This window comes from Macrobrachium rosenbergii, chromosome 37, assembly GCF_040412425.1.
Source record: "Macrobrachium rosenbergii isolate ZJJX-2024 chromosome 37, ASM4041242v1, whole genome shotgun sequence".
Lineage (NCBI taxonomy): Eukaryota > Metazoa > Arthropoda > Malacostraca > Decapoda > Palaemonidae > Macrobrachium > Macrobrachium rosenbergii.
This window is the reverse complement of record NC_089777.1, coordinates 32,348,927-32,371,047: the sequence shown is the minus strand read 5'-3', so window position 1 is coordinate 32,371,047 and position 22,121 is coordinate 32,348,927. Positions and strand designations below refer to the sequence as shown.

Here is a 22,121-nt window from a genome sequence, read left to right as displayed (position 1 = left end):
AGATATGACGGAGGAGGTGATAACTAGAGAGAGAGAGAGAGAGAGAGAGAGAGAGAATTCTTCCGAACGCCGTGAGCGATGTTATCGGGACCTTTGTCTTACGAAGGAGGAGCTGCGTCAGAGAATAATGTGACCACCTAAATAAGTCTCCAGCCATGATTCACGTGACGCCGTGACAGCTTGACATTACAGAGAACAGACTCACAGCGTCTTATAGTTCTTCGTGACATGCCACAATGGGTTTCTTTGCTTTCCCCTTCCTCCTTCAAGAATGTTTTCTCTTTCTGTTTATTTATTTTTTTACTTATTTGCTGAAGCTGTTTATCTATTTGATTAGTCACATCTGATATTATTCCAGCAACTTCTCAGACTATTTTTATATATGCGCATCCTAATCTGTGGACGCTTATTAATGAAGTCAGTGGTCTTGAATAATGATGATAACGATAACAAGACACTATTATTTAAATTATTATCATTACTGTAAGTGATATTACTGTTATGATCTACTCATTGCAGTTTATACTTTCTCCTTTGTATCTGAATTCCTTATTTCTGTGTTACCAACTATTGAATGAAAGTATTGTTATTATTATGGAAAAATGTCAGTGGTTAAACATATCTTGATAGTATCCCAAATTCATATCTTTCATGAATATGCGGTAAAAACAGGTAATCACCTCAAAGGACTTAGGCTACCTGCTGCCGAGGGAATGTCTATATTTCAAGTAACTCGTATACCCATTCATTAACTGTTCTTTCTTAGAGAACACTTAAAGTAATGATGTCTAAATGAAATATAGATAACAAATTTGTTAGTAGGAGAATGGCAGTAGATATATGAAAACAGTAAAACTTTCATCGACAAACAATGTCACAACTGACCATTAACTGTCAAAACTTTTAGGTTCATGACGTAAAAGTGATATAATATTATCATGCTTCCAAGGTTACACTTAGGAAGATTCGACTAAAAAAAGCTTTACTAAAATGGTATTATCCTGAATCTATGGAAAGAAATTTCGTACTGAAAAACGAAAAGCGTAGCCTATCATTCTAATGTGTTATTTTAAATGTAAGACATTTTAGGCTTAGAAATAATGCATTAAGTACACCATTCAATCTAATGTCACCAAATTTGCTATAATGTCTGAAACATTTTTATTCGCATATTTTGTTTATTATGAATCATGTGTAAGATATATTCGAGACAAGTACCGAATTTAACTCACACAAGATCCACACTGAAAATATCTATGGATATTTATGTTTCAGAGTTTACAGCAAATTAATGAAAGTGAACGTAGTACTCTATTTTTTATCCAGGCCAGTAGTCGGTGGACCATATTTCACTTTATTGCAAATCTATGATACTAGCTAGATCCAATAGTCCACTTAGGGAATAATTCCTATGCTTTAAATCCTTAAATTCCATTAAACTACTCAAGAAAATGAAAAAAGTGGCAAGAAAATCAATAATGGACGAACTAGATTAACTTAGCCTGATCTGTCGTCTAGATGAATCAAATAAATAAAGTCACCTGGCTCAAGAAATACAAGAGACTATTATAAGAACTACCTCCAAAAATTACTAAACCTTGGGGAGGCACTCACCAATAACGAGACGTTTGATCTAGTTTCTTCTTCATTAATAATTAAGGCAAGGAAGTTCCGGTTTTGATCCAGTTTGTTGGTTTGTTTGTCTGATTGTTTGCAGGATTACTCCTTATTTTATATGTGGATTTCTAAGGTGGGACATAGGCAACAAATGATTTGATTTCATGAGAGATCCAGATTTAGATAACAGATATTTGTGGTGTGTGTGTGTGTGCAGGGAATGGATATTTTATTGCTCAGCATTGTAGGAAGTTTGAGGTCTCCAAGCTCTCTTTTCACATTATTATTATTATTATTATTATTATTATTATTATTATTATTATTATTATTATTATTATTATTATTATTATTATATCACATACCTGTCAGAATAAATAAAAAATGTTTCTTAGCACGTTAACAGCTACTTAATAATCAATTTATTCATTTACATATCAAACCCAAAAGGGACTAACAGTGACAATTTTTCAGTGTTCAGCGGTTAATGAACAGTATAACGTTGGACCAGTAGAGGTTAAGGTAGAATATTATTGAATCCCTAAATAATCACATGATTTTTATGTATAAAATTGTACGTAGGAATGCGTACTAAGTCTTGAAGTTCCTGATACCATTATTGTTTTACTAGATGAAGCTGTTCTTATGCCACAATACGTGATTTCGATCTTCTGAGCAACTCATGACATGATATACATTGAAGACGTGAATTACTGTTTAAGAAGGCTTCAATCGACCGGGAAAAAAATTGCCTGTTCTTCAATTTCTTTTATTCATTAGTTTTTTGTTCATTTCCATTTATCATCACAGTTAACATCTTTTGTCATCTTCAGAGGAAGAATAAAGAGAAGACGACTAAGGACGGCGGAGAAAATGACACGAGGAATGCGCCCGAGAAGAAGACAAGGCCGTGACAGCATCTGATCTGTTTACCACCCTGCTTGGCGTATAAGTCCCGACACCCCAAATCAAGCCCAATCAGCCGAGAACGTTTCTGAGGCAGCAGCATCAGTCTGTATAATCATCGCAGTTTCGCCCTCGTAACAACGTCAGATGTTTGGGTAGCAGACAAACGTTTGCTAGGTAAGAATCTTAGTTTTTACTGTCGTTGTTAGATTTAGCTGGCTTCATGCCAGCAGGGGTTTCTGTTTTCTATTCTTGAGACTGTAAGTCTGAGTTGGGTGCGGATCATAATGGGTTGTACAATAATAACAAGGTATGGCGACATCTTGACGATATCTAGAAACAATGATAATCTGGTTACTCCTCCCAGCCTCCACCCACCTCTCTCTCTCTCTCTCTCTCTCTCTCTCTCTCTCTCTCTTCTTTTATCGGGTGACGTGGCCTAAATGAAGTGACGTCGACTGACATCATCATCTCATCAAAGGAACCTAGTGATTTATAAGGGACTTCGAAGGGACCTCATGGACCTATTTATCTACCAAACACCGAACAAGGGTTTGGCAAAATGCCCTTCTCACGAATTGTCCAAAGATGATTGTTTCGAGGCGATTGTAAGGGAGATGCGGTTCGATGCGGAGTGTCAAGAAACTGGAAGACATTTTGGGGTGTATAGATAATGATGAACGTCTTTTCTGAGATGTAGGAAATTCCATTAATTACGATGACGAGGAAGAAGAAGAAGCACACACACACACACACAGAGAGAAGAAGAGAGAGAGAGAGAGAGAGAGAGAGAGAGAGAGAGAGAGAGAGAGAGAACGGGGTTTAAGGCATAAAAAATAGTAATTAAATAAGATCAAGTAAAAATGGTCATTTTTTTTTTTTTAAGTTTTCGAGAGTTCTGAGACACCTCCATTTACAACCTATTTATGCCTAACAAAACTTCTTGCTTCCATTAATTTCAGTATGTCTACTTTAATACCGATTATCTTTGTCTGTCTCCTCCACCGCTCTCTCTCTCTCTCTCTCTCTCTCTCTCTCTCTCTCTCTCTCTCTCTCTCTCTCTCTCTCTCTCTTTTATCACCTTACGGCTTACACGATGACCGGCCAATCAGAGACCGGTTAGGTCATGACATACCCTAATTGGAGGTTCGTGATTGGTGGAATCTCCTCTGTGGTTGGCTAACATCTAAGATAATGACGCCTAATACAGGTCGTGGTTACCTTACATAAGACTTTACTAATTGCCTCGCTTACGGTAAAACTCGCATGTAAAGACTTATCTTTATTCTTGTTCTCACATTTTCTCAAGTCTCGTCTTTTTTGCATGCACGTTTTCTTCCCAAGAATGTAAAGGTATAACACATTATTTAGGGGATGAGTGAACACAAATACAGACACACATACATATATATTTGGGTTTAGAGATAGACCATAAACAAAATGTTATTCTCATTCAAATCATTCTTACTAAGGCCATCTTCGCCTAGTGAATGTGACAGATCATTGAAAGTTTACAAGGAAAAGAAATTGTAACATAATTTGTATGCAGCATTTTAGATGAAGAATTATTTTCTTTTCTCAGTTCAGTAATTATTATTATTATTATTATTATTATTATTATTATTATTATTATTATTATTATTATTATTATTATTATTACTTGCAGTGTATGTCCTAACTTATCTAACATGATATTTAAGGTACAAAAATTATTGCGTAAAATTAGATTCAGAACGAGAGAGAGAATCGAAACATCACTGATTATGGAACAAATAACTCTTGGAAAATAATACAAAAAAGGGTGGTTCCTGCGTGAGAAACAAATCTAAAAGATCGAACAGTGAGAAGGGCGAAGATTTCTTTTATTATAAACCTATTTACTTAAAGGAAAGCAGATGCACCAAAGCACCAGAGAGAGAGAGAGAGAGAGAGAGAGAGAGAGAGAGAGAGAGAGAGAAAATTCAATGCCATTCATGGAGAGCGAACTTGCTCGCCTGAAGACGAATTCATGGACAGAGTTTCCTGCACGCTATTTCGTTGTCATGAATTGCATTTTAGTTTTACAGTTTTGCCGTAATCCAGATCAGGTTTCAGTTGGAAATCATGCCCTTCAGTGGTATAAAAAGTTACAGTTCAGAAATACATGTTTCAGTATTATAAAAAAAAGTTAATTCCAATCAAATGCACTGAGAAAATTCCAAGATTCTTTAATTAGTGAAGGACTGTGTTTGAGTTATTATTCAACAATTTATCTGATCATGTATTCCTGACGATTTGAATGCTGGCTCATCTACGAAAGCACATCAATGCACAGAAAACTTTGCAAGCTACATGCTCAGTATTTTAACAAAGTACATACATTCTTATCAGACATTTATTATTGCTTTCTGTAAGAATATCGAAATGCACGATTTTTTTATTGTTTTCCAATAAGGAAAATCATAAACTAAGAGAGAGAGAGAGAGAGAGAGAAAGCAGGGATGGAAGGGAAGAGTTGCATGAGGTGGATACATAGAGGGGAAAATAGAACAAGGAACGTAAAATAAAGGGGGAATAGAGAGAGAGAGAGAGAGAGAGAGAGAGAGAGAGACTACAGAATGCGTATGTGCACAAGCACAAGAGTCGTCTAAGTGTACGTGTGTGAGTCTTACTTGCCAAGAAATTGTCGGTTAAAGTGACCAGTAATTGGCCAATTAGTGACCAACGTCGACAAGGAGGCCAATCCCACTTGATGGATGGCAAATGGGGAAAATGGCAAAAGGGGACAGTAAAGACTGGGGATAGAATAACCGAAAATAATCTGGAGATGTTGTGAGGATGGAGTGCCTTTGATAGTGTGGAGGAAGTAAATAAAAAGCTGTACTACTGTTATTATTTATTAATAATAATCAGCAGATTTGGACGGACGAAGTGCACTTGTGTGGGTAAATTATTATTATTATTATTATTATTATTATTATTATTATTATTATTATTAATAATAATAATAATAATATAATAATAATAATATAATAATAATAATAATAATAATAATAATGACAGAAATAGGAATGATGGATTCTGCAGAAGCAGTAGTACAAGATTATTATTATTATTATTATTATTATTATTATTATTATTATTATTATTATTATTATTATTATTATTATTATTTGAAGGAGTAGACCCTCTTTTAAACAGGTCTTATTAAAAGGATGGCTGTAATATGAATTTATCTTATATAGTGTCTTTTCTATCCGCCTGAAAAGCGAATCATAAGGAGGATAGAAAAGACACTATATAAGATAAATTCGCATAATACAGCCATCCTTTTTATTATTATTATTATTATTATTATTATTATTATTATTATTATTATTATTATTATTATTAACACTTTCTAGCAATAAAAGCGAAAAGGTCGTTAACTAGGCTATAGCAAGCTTTGAAAAGTCGGAATATTGAAAAACTAGAAGATGATTACAAAGGACAAAAGAACTCTGTGAATAAAACAGATAATAAACTAATAAATGAATAAACATACAATAAGAGAGAATGACCGTGAACAAAATGTAAGAGATGCGTTAAGGAAAAAGCTCTTTCATTCGCGACCTGCTTCCTCGACGCGTGAGTCTCTGGGAAAGTGATTCAAATTGAGCATCTGAACAATGTGTTTGCTCTGGCTTGAAACTGTTAAAAATGAATTGAGGAGTAAATACTTCTTACTTTAAAAGTTGAAGTGACAAGACCAGGTTATAATCTGATACGGAAAAAGGTGCTAGAGATATCTTTGCTTACATAAAATAAGCCTGCAGATAAATGACTCGGTTCTCTGTTTCGTAAGTTCTATAGTTAATTCATCATCTGCTCATGTCAAATAAAATTGGACTCATTGATTATAAATGTTAGTTAATACAATGTTTGGTCAATTTTATGAGATTTGGGAATGTCGTTTTTGAAGATGGCAACTCTGCCATTAATCTTTATCACTCTCCAAAGAAGGCACAAGAAGGAAGCCTGTTAGTAATGTGGCCTGAGGCAAGAAACCGATATTTGTAGAAGTTCTGAATTTAATTGCTGCCATAATTACCCTCTGTTGATGTCTGGTGGCAAGTTAATAGCACCTAGCGGTCAGCTTTCCTAATTATCCCAATGACCCTTAGCATTTGTGCTATAGTTCCAATGCCCCTTTTGTCAAAAGCCTCTGCAATGTAAATGCAAAGCATATTTGAATGTCATGTTCGTCAGAATCCTTTGCTAAGTCCACATGAAAGATTTTCGGGTACCACATTTGTCAAAAGCCTTTGTAACAACTGTTTAAATTAATTTCAAACGTCGCGTTCAGCAGGACCCTTTACAGGTCCAATAAAAAGCACTCGAAAATGTAGCAATTATAATTTTTTTGCAATGACAGTATACAACTGTCTCTTTATTGAAAGTATGAATAAAAAATAATTTTCACAATTCCACAATAATCAGCCATGAGGCATTTGGTATTGCAAATTCTTCACAATTCTCGAGGAAACAACCTTGTTAGCGAAGGCTGTCTGTTACACTGGATAAAGTTAAGTATATCTTAGTTTAACCAGACCACTGAGCTGATTAACAGCTCTCCTAGGGCTGGCCCGAAGGCTTAGATTTATTTTTACGTGGCTAAGAACCAACTGGTTACCAAGCAACGGGACCTACAGCTTATTGTGGAATCCGAACCACATTATGACGAGAAATTAATTTCTATCACCAGAAATAAATTCTTCTAATTCTTCATTGGCCGCTCGGAGAGTCGAACGCTGGGCCAACAGCGTGCCCGCCGAAAGCTCTACTCACCCTTCCAATGAAGAACTGTTACACTGGATAGAATTTTGTTGTAGATGACAGTTGTCCTTCTCATGTTGCAATGCCAATGAAATCAGCCTTGAACGCAAAAAACAAGAGATCTAAACAGTGGGAATTGCTCTGTTGTGTAAGCCTCATGTCTCTTGTGGAAGTCGTCGCCTTTCATCTATGTGACAATGTGATTTAGACACTAAAACACATTTACAAATTCCAGGTGATGACTCTCCGGAATAGCGGTGGATTTCCTGTGTGCCATTGTTGATCGAGTTCGGGTGTAAGCACACGTATGATATTTACTTCTTGTAGACAGACTGTTCGTATATCAGCAGATAATACTATGGGCTCAATAAAACACCTCCCCAAACTTGGGTCACAGGGATGGCAAGGTTGCGTATGCCAGTGAAATCTAGCACGGCATGAGCAGGGCTTGAACTTATAACCACCACATTGTGAAATCTAGGCGAAACGAACTGAGTTACCACGACCCTACCATCTGAGATAAAGGGGCATAGTACGACAGAAATCTCTGCGCGATTGTCTGTAGATTGCACAAAATATTTCTTAAATGAAAAGAAACCATTTTTCCATGCTCTCTAATGGAAACTTCAAAATTTGCCCTTAGCTACTCCAAACCTAGCAGGTGCCTTACTCTATGATATAAAATGTTAATTGGTGTGAGTTGTTTATTTATACATCCAGTAGCATAAGGGTAAGACTAACCTGTGCAATGGAGATTTCAACGGCAATCCTGCCTAAATAAGATTAACTGAAATTATATGATTTTTTTTCGCAAACAGTCTCGCTGGATTAAGCCTCGGTTGTTAAAAAATCTGACGAGTCTGATCCCTGTCCTAGCTGCATCCCACCTCAGTTGACTAACAACGGGTAGATAATTTTATGGATTCGGTCAAAAGGGGATACAGTGAATTTTTCAGGAAACAAACCCAAAGACGTCGCCCTCCTCCTCCTGTTCCTCCCGCCATCGCGCCTGGGAATGCTCAAGGATCTTGTTAACCAGTGACCTATGGGTACTAATATATACTAATATATATATATATATATATATATATATATATATATATATATATATATATATATATATATATATATATATATATATATATGTATATGTATGTATATATATATATATAATATATATATATATATATATATATATATATATATATATATATATATATATATATATATATTTGATTTTAAATCACAAAAAGGTGAAAACGTGATGAATATATGAACAAAGTTAGCAGTTATTTGAAGGAAAAGTGAAACAATGAGATGCATCTCATTGTTTCACTTTTCCTTCGTGGCTGTAACTTTGTATATATGTATATATACATACACACAGTATACACATACATATATGCATATATATATATATATGTATATATACACGTGTGTATTTATAAAGAGAGTTATGTAATCCCAAATGAAGTTCGAATCCAGAATTATTCTGTTTTGTAAATATTCTAGGCTTTATGATCCTTGCTGAGAGCGGATAAACTACCATTTTCTATAATACCTAAGGGTTGCAGCGTTTTCGTTTGATTTCTGCTCCTTGTATGGTACTAAATATTTACTCGTTGGGTAAGCTGAGCATTCCCAGTAGATTTACTGGGTCTTTGAATTGAATTACAACTTTTGGATCAGCATCCATTATTTTCGTAAGTAATTGTTATTACAGTCTATTTTTATATTTCGCTTATCGGCAGATTTACATTGTTTAGAGGATATTATTGTTTTAGGTGTTGATGCCATTCCATTATGTTGTTGAATAAGAGCTTGTTATTTCCATCCTGGATAGACGTTTATTGTTTAAATATTCGAACCAGGTTGTCGTATGAAGGTATGCTTATGTATAAATGCCAGTGTACAAAAGTTGTGATGTTGCCGATATGGGAAATCCGCATGAATAGAGTATAACCCGAGCCAAAGAAAAACCGAAAAATCTAAATAATCAGGAATAATTAAATAATCAAAATTAGGTCAAAATATTAATATGTGGCTGTTTGGTTGACCGATTCAATAAACTATGGAAGTAATCACTTATTTCGAGAATTTAACAATGAAAATGATCATGGGATAAAGATGTATTTAATAAATTACATCACAGAGAGGCCGACGGGACGGATAACCTAATGGCTCGACAGAAAAGAGAAATATAATTTGGGATGTAAAAGGTTGGGCCTATTGTCATTATTAATCCCAAATGTTATTTCAGGGCATGCTGGTATTTAGTAATGTGAGAAACTGCTTTGCTTTTTATTGATCTTTTAGGTGTATTTTAGTTAAATGTCAGTTTTTTATAGCAGTAAAGATAATATTTATTTTAACTCACGACATATATGAACACAGACGAATAGTTAGAAAGGAGGTAATTCAAAGAACGTTAGCTATCGATGATGGTGGTAAAAATACAGTAATCTCTATTATACGAGATAGCCCATGTATAAATTGCACTGACACTGTTTGCGCGTAGTGATATAGCTCTGTGATCAGTCTGTGTCAAGTAAGTTTTCGTGTTAGAAGACTGATATACGGGTCATTTTTGAGCTGAATAATTATGTACTCTCACTGTGGTCTAAAAGGCAAAATGACAAAATGACGAACACACGTTTATGTAGTTTTCCATAGAAATGATACCCGCAAAAATAAATGACTGTACATAAAATTTCTTCTAGTAATTTTAAAAAAACTACGATAAGCTGCACCTCCAGTGATGTATTGGTCAATGATATTTATTCATCAAGGAACATAAATCTTGTTTTATGCTCAATTACAGTTACCATATTGACCTTAGCTTTGAGATTTAAACGATTCTTGGAAACAGAATAGCTATAGTGTTTCGTAGTACGTTTTAAAAGCCAAAAAAAAAAAAAAACGGTTAATATGACAACTTTCGTTAAACAGAAAAAAAATATTTCTATACTTTTAGGAAAAATAGGTTTCACCAAAAGTTAAGTATGAGATGTATATAATTTTTACTCTGCACAATAGCTATAACCAAAATTTCCAGTGTTGTATAATTTAATGCCATATTATGTAGTCAGCCATTGATCAATGAAGCATATTACTGTCATTTTATATGCTATGAGTGACGAATAAGAAGGATGATACGTTCACAAAAACTTAAACAGTTTTTTTTAAATATTCAGACACATAGAGACAACAGACAGATGACAATAATATTAACAATACACTACACACACATCCTCGGAGTTTTTTTTAGAAGTGCGTCCCATCCTTCTGTCGTCAGTTAGAAACGTTCACTTATCTCCAGCCAGGGCACATGGCTAATGGTCAATTTGTGTTTGCAACCACAAAGGACCACAACGCGAGAACCCTAAAGTTAGGAGAAACATTTCCCTTCCAAGTCGTAAATTCTCAAATTTGGTGCTGTCTCCCATAATGCTGATCCTTTGTTACGTATTGGCGTATAGCTGGGTATGTGTTTGAGTTATAGGAACAAGGAATAGTTGTCCTTGTGTGGACGGTATTCTGTGATAAGTGAAGAGCCACTGCGTATAATAATAATAATAATAATAATAATAATAATAATAATAATAATAATAATAATAATAATAATAATAATAATATATTTTATTTCATATCATATCATAGGATATACCTAACTTGACTATATATATGTGTGTGTGTGTGTTTGTATATATATCTACTGTATATATATATATATATATATATATATATATATATATATATATATATATATATATATGTGTGTGTGTGTGTGTGTATATATATGTATATATATATATATATATATATATATATATATATATATATATATATATATATATATATATATATATATATATATATATATATATATATATATATATATATATATATATATATATATATATATATATATATATATATATATATATATATATATATGTGTGTGTGTGTGTGTGTGTGTGTACATATATGTATATAAATAATATATATATATATATATATATATATATATATATATATATATATATATATATATATATATATATATATATATATATATATATATATATATATATATATATATATATATATAAATAATAAGGTGCATTACATAATGTTAAAATAATAAAATGCATTAACATAATTATTATTATTATTATTATTATTATTATTATTATTATTATTATTATTATTATTATTATCAGTGGCCTTTTATATAGAGAGATAGATATACATCTAGATAGACAGATACATAGAGGTATAGATTTTTAAAATATATGAAGCACATCTTACGGTAAATTGGTAATAATGTAGGCTACTTTGACATGTTCATGAAAAAATATAGAATGCAGATGCAATTCAGGCAGTACAAAATTCATTGGACAGATTAGAAGAGTAATAAATGAAATAATGCCTATATCATTAAAACAACATCAGGATAATGAACGGTAGCAATGAATTCAATCCGTTCTAATTACGGTGTTAAAGAACAACAAAAAAGTAATCGTTGTTTCTTTTGGTGTCCAGATAAACAACAGACCAGAAAGAAAGGAAAACTAATAAAGACGATTTCACGCTCGCTTCTGTTACCACACTGAAGGGTCACCTGTGAGTTTCGAAACGGGGTTGATTAACTCGTGATAAGAGAGAGGGGTTATTTGAAATGGGATTGGTTATACGTGCCTGAAAGAAACCATATTTGTTATTATTATTATTCTTTGCATTAGTCGTAGTATTAATGCTTATATTGTTCTTTGGGTATCACATGCACACACACACATATACTGTATATATATTATATATACATTATATACATATATATTATATATATATACTGTAATGTATATATGTATACTCTATATGTATATATGTATACTCTATATGTATATATGTATACATATATGTATGTATAAATATATGTATGTATATATATATATATATATATATATATATATATATATATATATATATATATATATATATATATATATTGTGTGAAATTTTTTATATTCCCAAATATTAGACATAAATACCGTTTAGTATCCAATTCACTATGTATTAGGAATAACTATAACCCAAAGGAAATTACAATTGATGAGCGCTTCTGCGCCGGCCGTGATTCAGAAGCACTTACCATTTATAGTTCCCTTTGGGTATAAGTTTGTTCTCAAGGTATGGTGAATTTGTTATTAAAAGATATTTGTGGACTTGAATTTAGTATATAGTTATGTCGTATTTATTGCATCGGCTTCCCATATTTTCGTATGGTCACGAGCTAAAATTTAATCAAATGTATTATAATATTTGTTATTTTTTTGTTTCACGGTCTATCCAGACTTGCAATTTATAGTATGGTGTTTCTGGTTGCATGATGCTTACATAGGAGTCCCTCACTGATCACGCTGTATGTGCTGTTTCTAGTAGCAAGGTCTTCTGCATGAGTTCTGAGCTGCCAGGCTTCCAGTTTTAACTAGTGCCTAGTGCTCCGATGAATATAGGTATTACCTCCACTGCCATATCCCATATCCTTCTCATTTCTATCCACGGGTCTTGGTACTTTTCTGTGTTCCCTCTTTATTTCTCCTCCATTCTGGAATCCCACGGTAATGTGACATAATAATCTTCATTATTATTATTTTCCTTGTAGGAATTGAAAGCTATTCCAAAATGACTGATCCACTTCCTCCCAGAGCCTCTGTATCAGATCTGCTCTAGGTTGACAGCCGGTAGACTAGGTTGAAAAAAAAAAAAAAAAATCCCATCTATTGAGCCTAAAACGACAAAGGCCGAGGCCATCTCCATCAGCAGAAGGAAGGTCCAAGGACCTCAGGAGAACAAGAACACCTGGTGAGGGGCCAATGTGAGTGACCCCCAACGGTCTGGTTAACCGCAAACTGACTCCGGGCGACCAATGTTTGTTTTGAGAGACCTCCGGTCCTGTGCCTCCGTCAACGTCATACCCCTGGCCCCCTCCCCACCCCACCCCACCCCACCCCACCACCTTCCTCCCGCCCACTACCGAAATTTCACGGTCTTTCTTTCCCTCTGTCAACTTCTTTCTCTTCCCTCCTTTGCCGGAATTGGAGGGCATCATGCTCACTGGATGTAACAACCGTAACAATGACATTAATAACCTTTACAATGATAATTATAACCATGAAAGTATTACAGACAAAACAGCAACCAGACGATAAGAAATAGAAATAAAGTATGGTGGTACAAACAGTAATTACTAAGCTTATGATCTAATTTTTTCCATAATTAACATTATATTATCGTCTTTCCTTTTATATCATGAAACTAAAAAAATTTAACAGCGTCTATAAAATATAACTAAAGGTACACAACATAAATTATTTTTATTATATTTAGAGGCTCCTAATCCATTATTTCTAGGTTTTCATTCCCTCCGGAAGGATTTGTTAGGAAATGATGACTGAAAATTGGAGCAAGTTAAAAGAAAATAAACAACAATGTAGAGGACAGCTAAGAAGGAAAATTAAAAGGCGGAAAGCAACGTAACAGGAGTGAAAATGAAGCTATAAAGGACTTTGATATAATTTACATTGTGCCTCTTTAAGCGACGCCGTAAACAAGGCACTGCAGTACAAATATCAAGCTTTGGTTATTATCATTATCACAAAGGCTAAAAATTAAGACGAACACAAGTACAAAGCAATGCAAGAAATTACCTCTCAATATTATGTAAGTTGAGGCTTTTTTTTTAAGTAAGAATATATTCTGGGGAGATATTTCAATTTATTTATCAGATGTTTATAAACTTCAGCGAAGGAAAATGCTGTTCGAGCAAAAAATTACTATTTGGTATTGACCCTTATTGTCAAACATCAACAGCAGAAGATATATGGCCAAATTTTTGTACTGTGGTGATAATAATTAACTTCAAAGAAACAGCAATGCTAGTCCCAAAAATTATGGGCTAAGCCCCCTAAAATGATATCAATATCAAATTTCCTTTTGTGATTGAGTAGTTACAGCGTTGGCCTGTTGTTTGACTTGTCAGCGGTTCAAATCCCTGAAGAGGAGTTTGTTATTATTGGCAATCATGTGAAAATGGCCTTTATTTATAGTGTAAAAGTAATAATAACAATTATTTATAATAACACACTTTATTCATGCTCAGAATCACATGTAAATACAGAATTTGAGTATTTTATTTTATGGCATGACAAACATGCATCAGTATGTGAATATCAAACAGTAAAAGAAAAATTCTCTGATATGCGTATGGTGAGTAAAACATATTGTGTCCTTATATACAGTAAGAAGTGTTCAGCGTAATCACTGCAGAGCAGCACAAGAGTCGTGGGGAAATTATGCATTAACAGTGGATAAAATTTGCTTCAGAGCTAGACAGGAGTCAAGCAGAAATGACCAGTCCAATCTCGCGGTTCTTTCTTCGGCTGCCCATTTCCTCTCTAACCCCATTCCCCCTCCCCTACAAAACATTAAGGTAACATTAAGGGTAAATGGAGTTGGTTTCTGAAGGCTTTAGTGGCATGGTGGGGTTGGTTTGAGGTATAGACGATGTGGGTAGGGGACATGGAGGAGAAAGTTGGGGTTCAGGAAGGGAGTGTGTGGGGGGGTGGGGAGAGGGTGGGGGTGAAGGAGGAAACTGGAGGTTCATAACTGTCGTTGACCACTGGGAATAGCTAAATAACTCATTAACACATCCAGCCGCGCTTACACTCTGGTTCTTCTCACTTTTCCCCTAAACGTTCAATTTTTAACGACTTCTTTTGGATGCCGTAAAAGTCCCTGCCTTCTTTTCGTCTTCTTCTTCTCTGTACATCTTAATAAACTGCATTTCTTTCCGAATCAAAAATATCTCAGAATCTGGACGAAACCTCCTCTGTGTTGCATACGACACTATTTGCTCTGTACTGAAAAATTTGAAAATTTTTCATCGATGAATTTCAACGCATCAATAAAAAGCGACAATTTATGACAATTCAGCTCTGTCGCAAAACATTCAACAAATACTCTTCATCTCCTTCGATAAAATTCCATCAAACAACAAAAAGCTCCCCGACAGAATTACTCGCTGGTCTTCAACGCCCGAGTGAAAAGAAAAAGGGGCTATCGTTAACCTCAATTAATTATGCAATAATTAAATGAAATGCGATGCAGATTTCGACGCGGACCAAGTGAATAATCTACACAATGCCGTCATTTAAACACATCACAGCACTCATTAAAGCATTAATTAATTGATTGGATTAATTATCTTTAATCCATTACCTTGCCTACGGCGTAAGAGACTTCTGGAAGAGCGTCGGTTGCTCGTTGGATTTGCGTTGCTTTTTTCTTTTTTTAGTTTTTATTTATTTTACCAGAGGCATTTTATACTATTGCGCCATTATCATTTTAATGGTTTCCCTTTACATAATTTTTTTGACTTTTCATAGACATCTGAACAATTTTTGCTGTGCTATTTCAAATTATTTATCACTTATTTTTCTTACTTGTTAGTTGGAAAGTCATTGCTTTTGTTGTTATTTTTTGCTTAAGGAATTTTGAATTTCCAGAGAAGTATTTATAGATCAGTGCACAAACAGAACAATGTTTATGATAATTACATAGGTTTGTGCACTGCCTCTACCGCACTTGATTCAAATAATATATATTGTTTTGTATTCGCAAGTGTATTTTTTATAGTTCCTGTATATTGGTTTGTTTCCTCTTTTTTATGCTGAACATGATCTCTATTTATAGAAAGACCTTACCAAAGATATACGTGCTTGAAATGTCGCCTAACATTTCTGTCTGAAATTAATGAATACTTTTGAAAAGAAATACTGGCTCAGATCTGGAAAAACTCAGTATTGTGGTCTTCACTCAATCAGATTTTTTGTTTTTTGTTTTTTTCAGTTCCATAAAAATGCCATAATGACTTCTTGCCGTTATTTCTTTGGTCTTGGGTATACAGGAAGCGAGAGAGAGAGGGAGAGAGAGACAGAGAGGGAGAGAGAGAAAGAGAGAGAGAAATTGCCGCTTTTGTGGTCAGAGAAACAAGATTGGAAATAGGGAAGAAGAGGAACTTTGTGAACTGTAAACACATGAGATTTAATAGCAAATTTTAGAGTTGAGAGAGAGAGAGAGAGAGAGAGAGAGAGAGAGAGAGAGAGAGAGAGAGAGAGAGAGAGAGAGAGAGAGAGAGAGGAGTATCTCTAAAAACTTCTTGAATTGATACAGAAAATCATTACAATAGAGATTTTCCTTTTGTTGACAGCAATTAAAAGAGTGACAAATCTATCACAATGAATTTTATGGAGCGAAAGCCTTCACAACAGATTTCTGTGTCTTCAGTGACATAATAACAAATGTTCTGAAATGTATTGTTGTAACAAAACATATATACCAGTGTTGGTGAATGGACCACAATATGTAAGACAAGGTCGAAGTAGTAAGAATTCAATTATATTAGAAAGAGAGAGAGAGAAGAGAGAGAGAGAGAGAGAGAGAGAGAGAGAGAGAGAGAGAGAGAGAGAGAGAGAGCCCTTGATATAAGAAATATATATCCTGGGCCTGTGTCCCTTCGTTTGCTTATTTACGTGAATGAACTGAATATAAAAAAGAGGATATAGTTAACAAGACCTGTTTTCCACTAGTAAATTACATGTTAAATATACAGGCATTTTATAGGATTATTCAGAAAAGCAACTGCATGTTAAATATTAATAAACAAACAAACAAATAGATAAAAGTAAAAATAAATAAATAAACATAAATAAATTACACATAAACACACCGTTATATATATAGATATGTGTGCATATATATGTGTATATACAGTATATAGTTATTTGTTTATTTATGTTTATTTATTTACGTATTCACTTGTTCATTTATTTATTTATATCTTATTTGTTTGTTTATATAACATGCAGTTGTCTCTCTGAATAGAGACATCAAAGTTCAAAGAAACATCTATTCCTTAATAAACATGTAGCATATATCTTTTGGTAACGTCTGGTAAGACAGTTATTAATAAATATTAGTATTGTTCTTGTTATTAATAACAACTGTAGTTAATGTTGCAGTGGTCAGATTTATATATCACGCGTCACGCTGTTTTCCAAGAGTTGCGAGGGCGAACGGGAAACTGTATTAGAACGTTATCACTAGAAATTAACCGGAAAGAAAGATGAATTTAATTAAAGTAAAGAGATTACAAAAACACTGGGAAATTTTCCATCAAGTATTTACAAATCCCATTGACTGGAGGTCATTATCCTATAAAAAAGTAAAAACTACAAAATCTTTCTTCTTCATCCTTTGCATGTCAGGTGTATCGGGTGTGTTACAGAGTGACAGGTACAGATACCGAGACGGTTGCAAGTTTATTTTATCCTGAGGTGTATAAAAGAGTAAAAACCCTCTTCTGGCCTTAAGCTAATATAAATATCTAAAGTCACGGTTATGTCTCACACGGCTGGCTCGCTTGGTTTAGATGAACCTGACCCAATGCTAGCACGGGCCCTTGCCCCAAAGCGTATTGCCTTCGGGTAAGTGTGATAAGGTGGTAAAAGGTATAAGAGGCCTGTTGTGGACATCTGGACCGTGACTGACAAACAGAAACGAATATTTCACACGAACACGTGCTTAGGCGACCTCAAATTTGCCTTGTACGAGTCTATCGGGTACTTGGTGCAAAGTTAGCCGTGTGGATGCTAAGAGGAAGGATATTGTGTTTTGTCTCACTGCCTTTCATTTAACAGCAACAACAATAACAGTTTACATGTTTAAAATTAAGAGTATGGCATTCATTTCTTGGAGGGAAAATCGCCCAGATTTCGATTTAAACTTTGATTGCAACAGGAATATGCTCTAGTAATATTCCTTTTATTTATTGGCAGATATCGATGGAACCTATTTCATATCCATCATTAGTAAAACTGCAGTCTTTCAAATTTTTCATAGATAATATGATCCCAATTAATGGAATTATTCTAAAAAAAGATTGTGGTTATGATGTTATACAGTGCTACAAACTTCGTGTTAGTCGAGTCAACATGAACATAAAATGACCGGATATTTTAGAATATCGATAAACACATTCATCAGATGGTATATCCTCCAGAGTACAAATATTAATCTCTAATTTTAAGATTTTTTGGCACCGATAATGTATTGGAATTTTCTTAATGTTCCATCTAATTGTTTGTTTAAATTATTCTTATGATTTATGGTGAATTAGAGGGGCACTTAGCCTATACTTGAGAACACTTTGAACACGATTTCAGAATTCGTAGGAATGACGTGGCTGTATAAAAAAAAGTCCCAGAGTTAACAGAACATTCAGTAGAAAAAAATCTATAAAACTTAATTAACATTCATGAAGTTCTTGGTCGCCATTTTAACTGATGTTTGCTATATTTCAAGTAATGAGTAATTTGCAGTGAGAAGATTATGTATTCTTTTGCCAGGGAAAGTATTCGCAAACACACACACACACACACATATATATATATATGTGTGTGTGGGCTTTGGCTAATGAGTTTTTAATTAATTACAGTAATTTATGTAGTCCTGCTCTGCCAAAGACACATGTAAACTGTCAATTGAAACTAAAAGTTACCCCCAAAAGACAGACAATTACTTAGTTGGATTAGGTCGCCAGTCGGGACTATGATTGAATAATTGGATTATTTCTATAACAAATGAATTACATCAAACCCCTTTCATTACCCACCTAGTCCCAACAAAAAAAGTTAAGTATATCTTAGTTTAACCAGACCACTGAGCTGGTTAACAGCTCTCCTAGGGCTGGCCCGAAGGATTAGACTTATTTTTACGTGGCTAAGAACCAACTGGTTACCTAGGAACGGGACCTATAGCTTATTGTGGAATCCGAACCACATTATGATGAGAAATGAATTTCTATCACCAGAAATAAATTCCTCTAATTTTTCATTGGCGCCTCAGAGAGTCGAACGCTGGGCCAACAGCATGCCAGTCGAAAGCTCTACCACCCCTCCAAAGAAGAACTAGTCCCAACAAAGAAAAATGTGCTGTGATAGCGAGGGAAATTACATGAACCACTTAGTCGACGTCGGACACAGTTAATTTTCCCGGCTTCAGTAAAGAATAAGGCAACAGTGTTCGTACAAAGTTAGTTTTAGTAAAGGGTATTTCTCTTCCAAACAATGGTGATGTCAGGATCCAAGGCTTGCCTGAATATTTGCTTACACTTGACTTTCCTTAATTCCTACTTACTGCACGGGAATAGCTTATACAATTTCACTAGGCAATGTTCATTATTCATAAACTAGACTTCATAAAAGAAATATGGTTATACCAGGTTCTCTCGTAAATGGTGGTGGAAGAAGAAAGATGGAAAAAATAAGCACAGGGGAAGAGATGCTATGAAATCGACGAAAATCTTGTCACTTCCAGACTTACCTTCACGTGGGTTGCTTGCACAATTGCAACGTTGCTCGGAGCACGGATGCGTGCTCGTTTTACGACGGTCGGTCTCTCTCTGCCGGCGTTAGGTCAGGTCAGGGCAGGGCTGGGCTGTTTGTCCGACGCTCGTCCATAGCCCCTGGCAGTCTGAAAAATTGACAGAGACATCGCCGAATGCATAGGACAGGGAAAAAGGAAGCTTAAGACCACCTTCACTAGAGGTTGCTTGGTGAAAACCCTCCCTGTTGGTTGAGGTCTATAATGCTAACCTATCCCCTCCTGAGGACGTTACTTTTTTGAAAACACAGCCTACTTTCCCTCACCTGTGTTCTCTTAGCTTCGACAGACACTTTCCTGTCTTTGTTAGAATGATATCCCTTACTAAAATGATGCAGAGAGGGGGAACAGCGTGTATCTGATGTAGGTTTTTGAAAAACATTGTCATATTTGTTAAGCGTTGAAAAAAAAAAACATCAAATTGGTATCATTAATTCATCACTTAAAACTTTATTTGTTAAAAATTTTGTGACCGTAAAACCTTCCAATTTAGGTAAAGCTCATGACCACTGGATGAAATACGTGACATAAAAGCATGTTGAAAAGTATATTGGGAATAAAGGTTCTTTAAGTGCTAAGAGTCTATGCCCAGACAAAGCCAGCAAACCTTATACAGCCTGATTTAATGTAAACTTACATAACCTAACCTTAGAAAAGTAATATTACTGGAGCAAGTGACAAAAATGAAAATACATTATATTTTTTGGCTCATAAATCCATATGAGAATAAGATCCTTGTTGCAAACAAAGTTTAAATCGAAATCTGGGCGATTTTCCCTCCGAGAAATAAATGTCATACTCTTAATTTTAAACATATAACGTATATTAACTAGTAATGAATATATGAATGCACAAAAGTGTTATTAACAGTACTGGTATTGTGTCGTTGATATTAATTACTTTTGACTCTACGTTATTAAATGACAATGATTTCTTTGTATCGTGTTTTGACTCTTTTGTTGTTGTTATTATTATTATTATTATTATTATTATTATTATTATTATTATTATTATTATTATGCAGAATCCTATCAAGTATCGTTCCTTCAGAAATTTTACTGTTAAAAGTAGCTCACTTAAAAAAGCAGAGATAAAAGCACAAAAAGTATATGCTATAAATAGATGAGTTTTCCATCTGTATTGCCTAAGCTGTCATTATCATTTGCATCAACAACAACTCTAAGGTTTATGGTTTTACAAGTTCTCTCAACATTGTCTCTCCAGTTGACATTTGAAAAGTTTGGATACCAAACTTTCGTCTCTCTCCACTGAAAGGTCACGATGAGCTGTTTTCAAGAGCATATCCATAGGACATATGATCAATGGAGTATGCAACAAAAACTTCGGTTGCAATAATTATGGAATTGCGGACGTGCAAAATGCACAACCACATTCTGAATCTAATTCTCCCCAACTGAAATTCTGTGAGAAACGAGACGGTTCATACCGTAATTTCCACTTGATACAAAAAACCTCGTGATCTCATTCGGATTCAAGACAGAGTGTCATGGTTTCTTACATTTCTTTAGGCGATATTAAATGAATAAGTAAATGTAGCAGTGGTTGATCTTCTCAGGGGAACAAAAAGCGAGTGTGCGCGCGCGTGTTATCACGTACTAACATGGGTTTCCCTGGTTCTTTGAGGCAAATTCGCTTCTTCATGTGCAACTTATTTAGAGTATTTTCCCCTTCGTCATCTTTTACCTCTGATAATATACTACATAAATTTTTCGTTGATGCAGCTGCTTGCAGAGTTGTCTTTGCATAATGTAGCTTTTCTTCTCCGGATTTTGTTTTTTTCCTTTTTTTTTCTAAGTGCCGCTCCTTCAGTCTCTTCCCTGTGTGCATCTTTCTCCTTCAATATTCCTTTGCTCCTCCTCCTATTGAACAAAGAGTGAGACACGAGAATGGCCTTAACATCCTGTCCATGGGAAGATAAGAGGCGTTTGTATCTCTCCCCGAGGCCTCGGGTTCCTCGAGACCGCAGCCCCATCTCCTGGCTCTCTGGCGACCACCACTACAAGGATCTCCTCTTAGCTGTATTGCACCACTAGTCTCCAGTGGGTGGGGAGGCGGAGATCCTCCACCTACCAACCCAAGATTTTACAACCACGACAAATGTTAGGTACAGTGGACAGGGGGAGGATTTGGGAGATCGGAAGGGGGAAGTTTGGGTGGTTGGGGAGAGGAGGGATATTGTTGGATTGTCACCCCCACCCAGAAAAGATAAAGAAATATCACAAATTGACGGGACAATTATTGTCAAAAAATTACAAAATATGGTGTTAACTTCCGTAGGACGA

The 22,121-nt window shown here is 34.7% G+C and overlaps 1 long non-coding RNA gene across 1 annotated transcript in view; it reads left to right on the top strand.

The window, feature by feature from the left end:
• Positions 1 to 22,121, top strand: part of LOC136825454 (uncharacterized) — a 604,931-nt gene that overhangs the window by 422,903 nt on the left and 159,907 nt on the right. The window contains exon 7 of the long non-coding RNA XR_010849346.1: positions 2,448 to 2,697. This is a non-coding gene — a long non-coding RNA (uncharacterized lncRNA). The remainder of the gene's footprint in view (positions 1 to 2,447; positions 2,698 to 22,121) is intronic.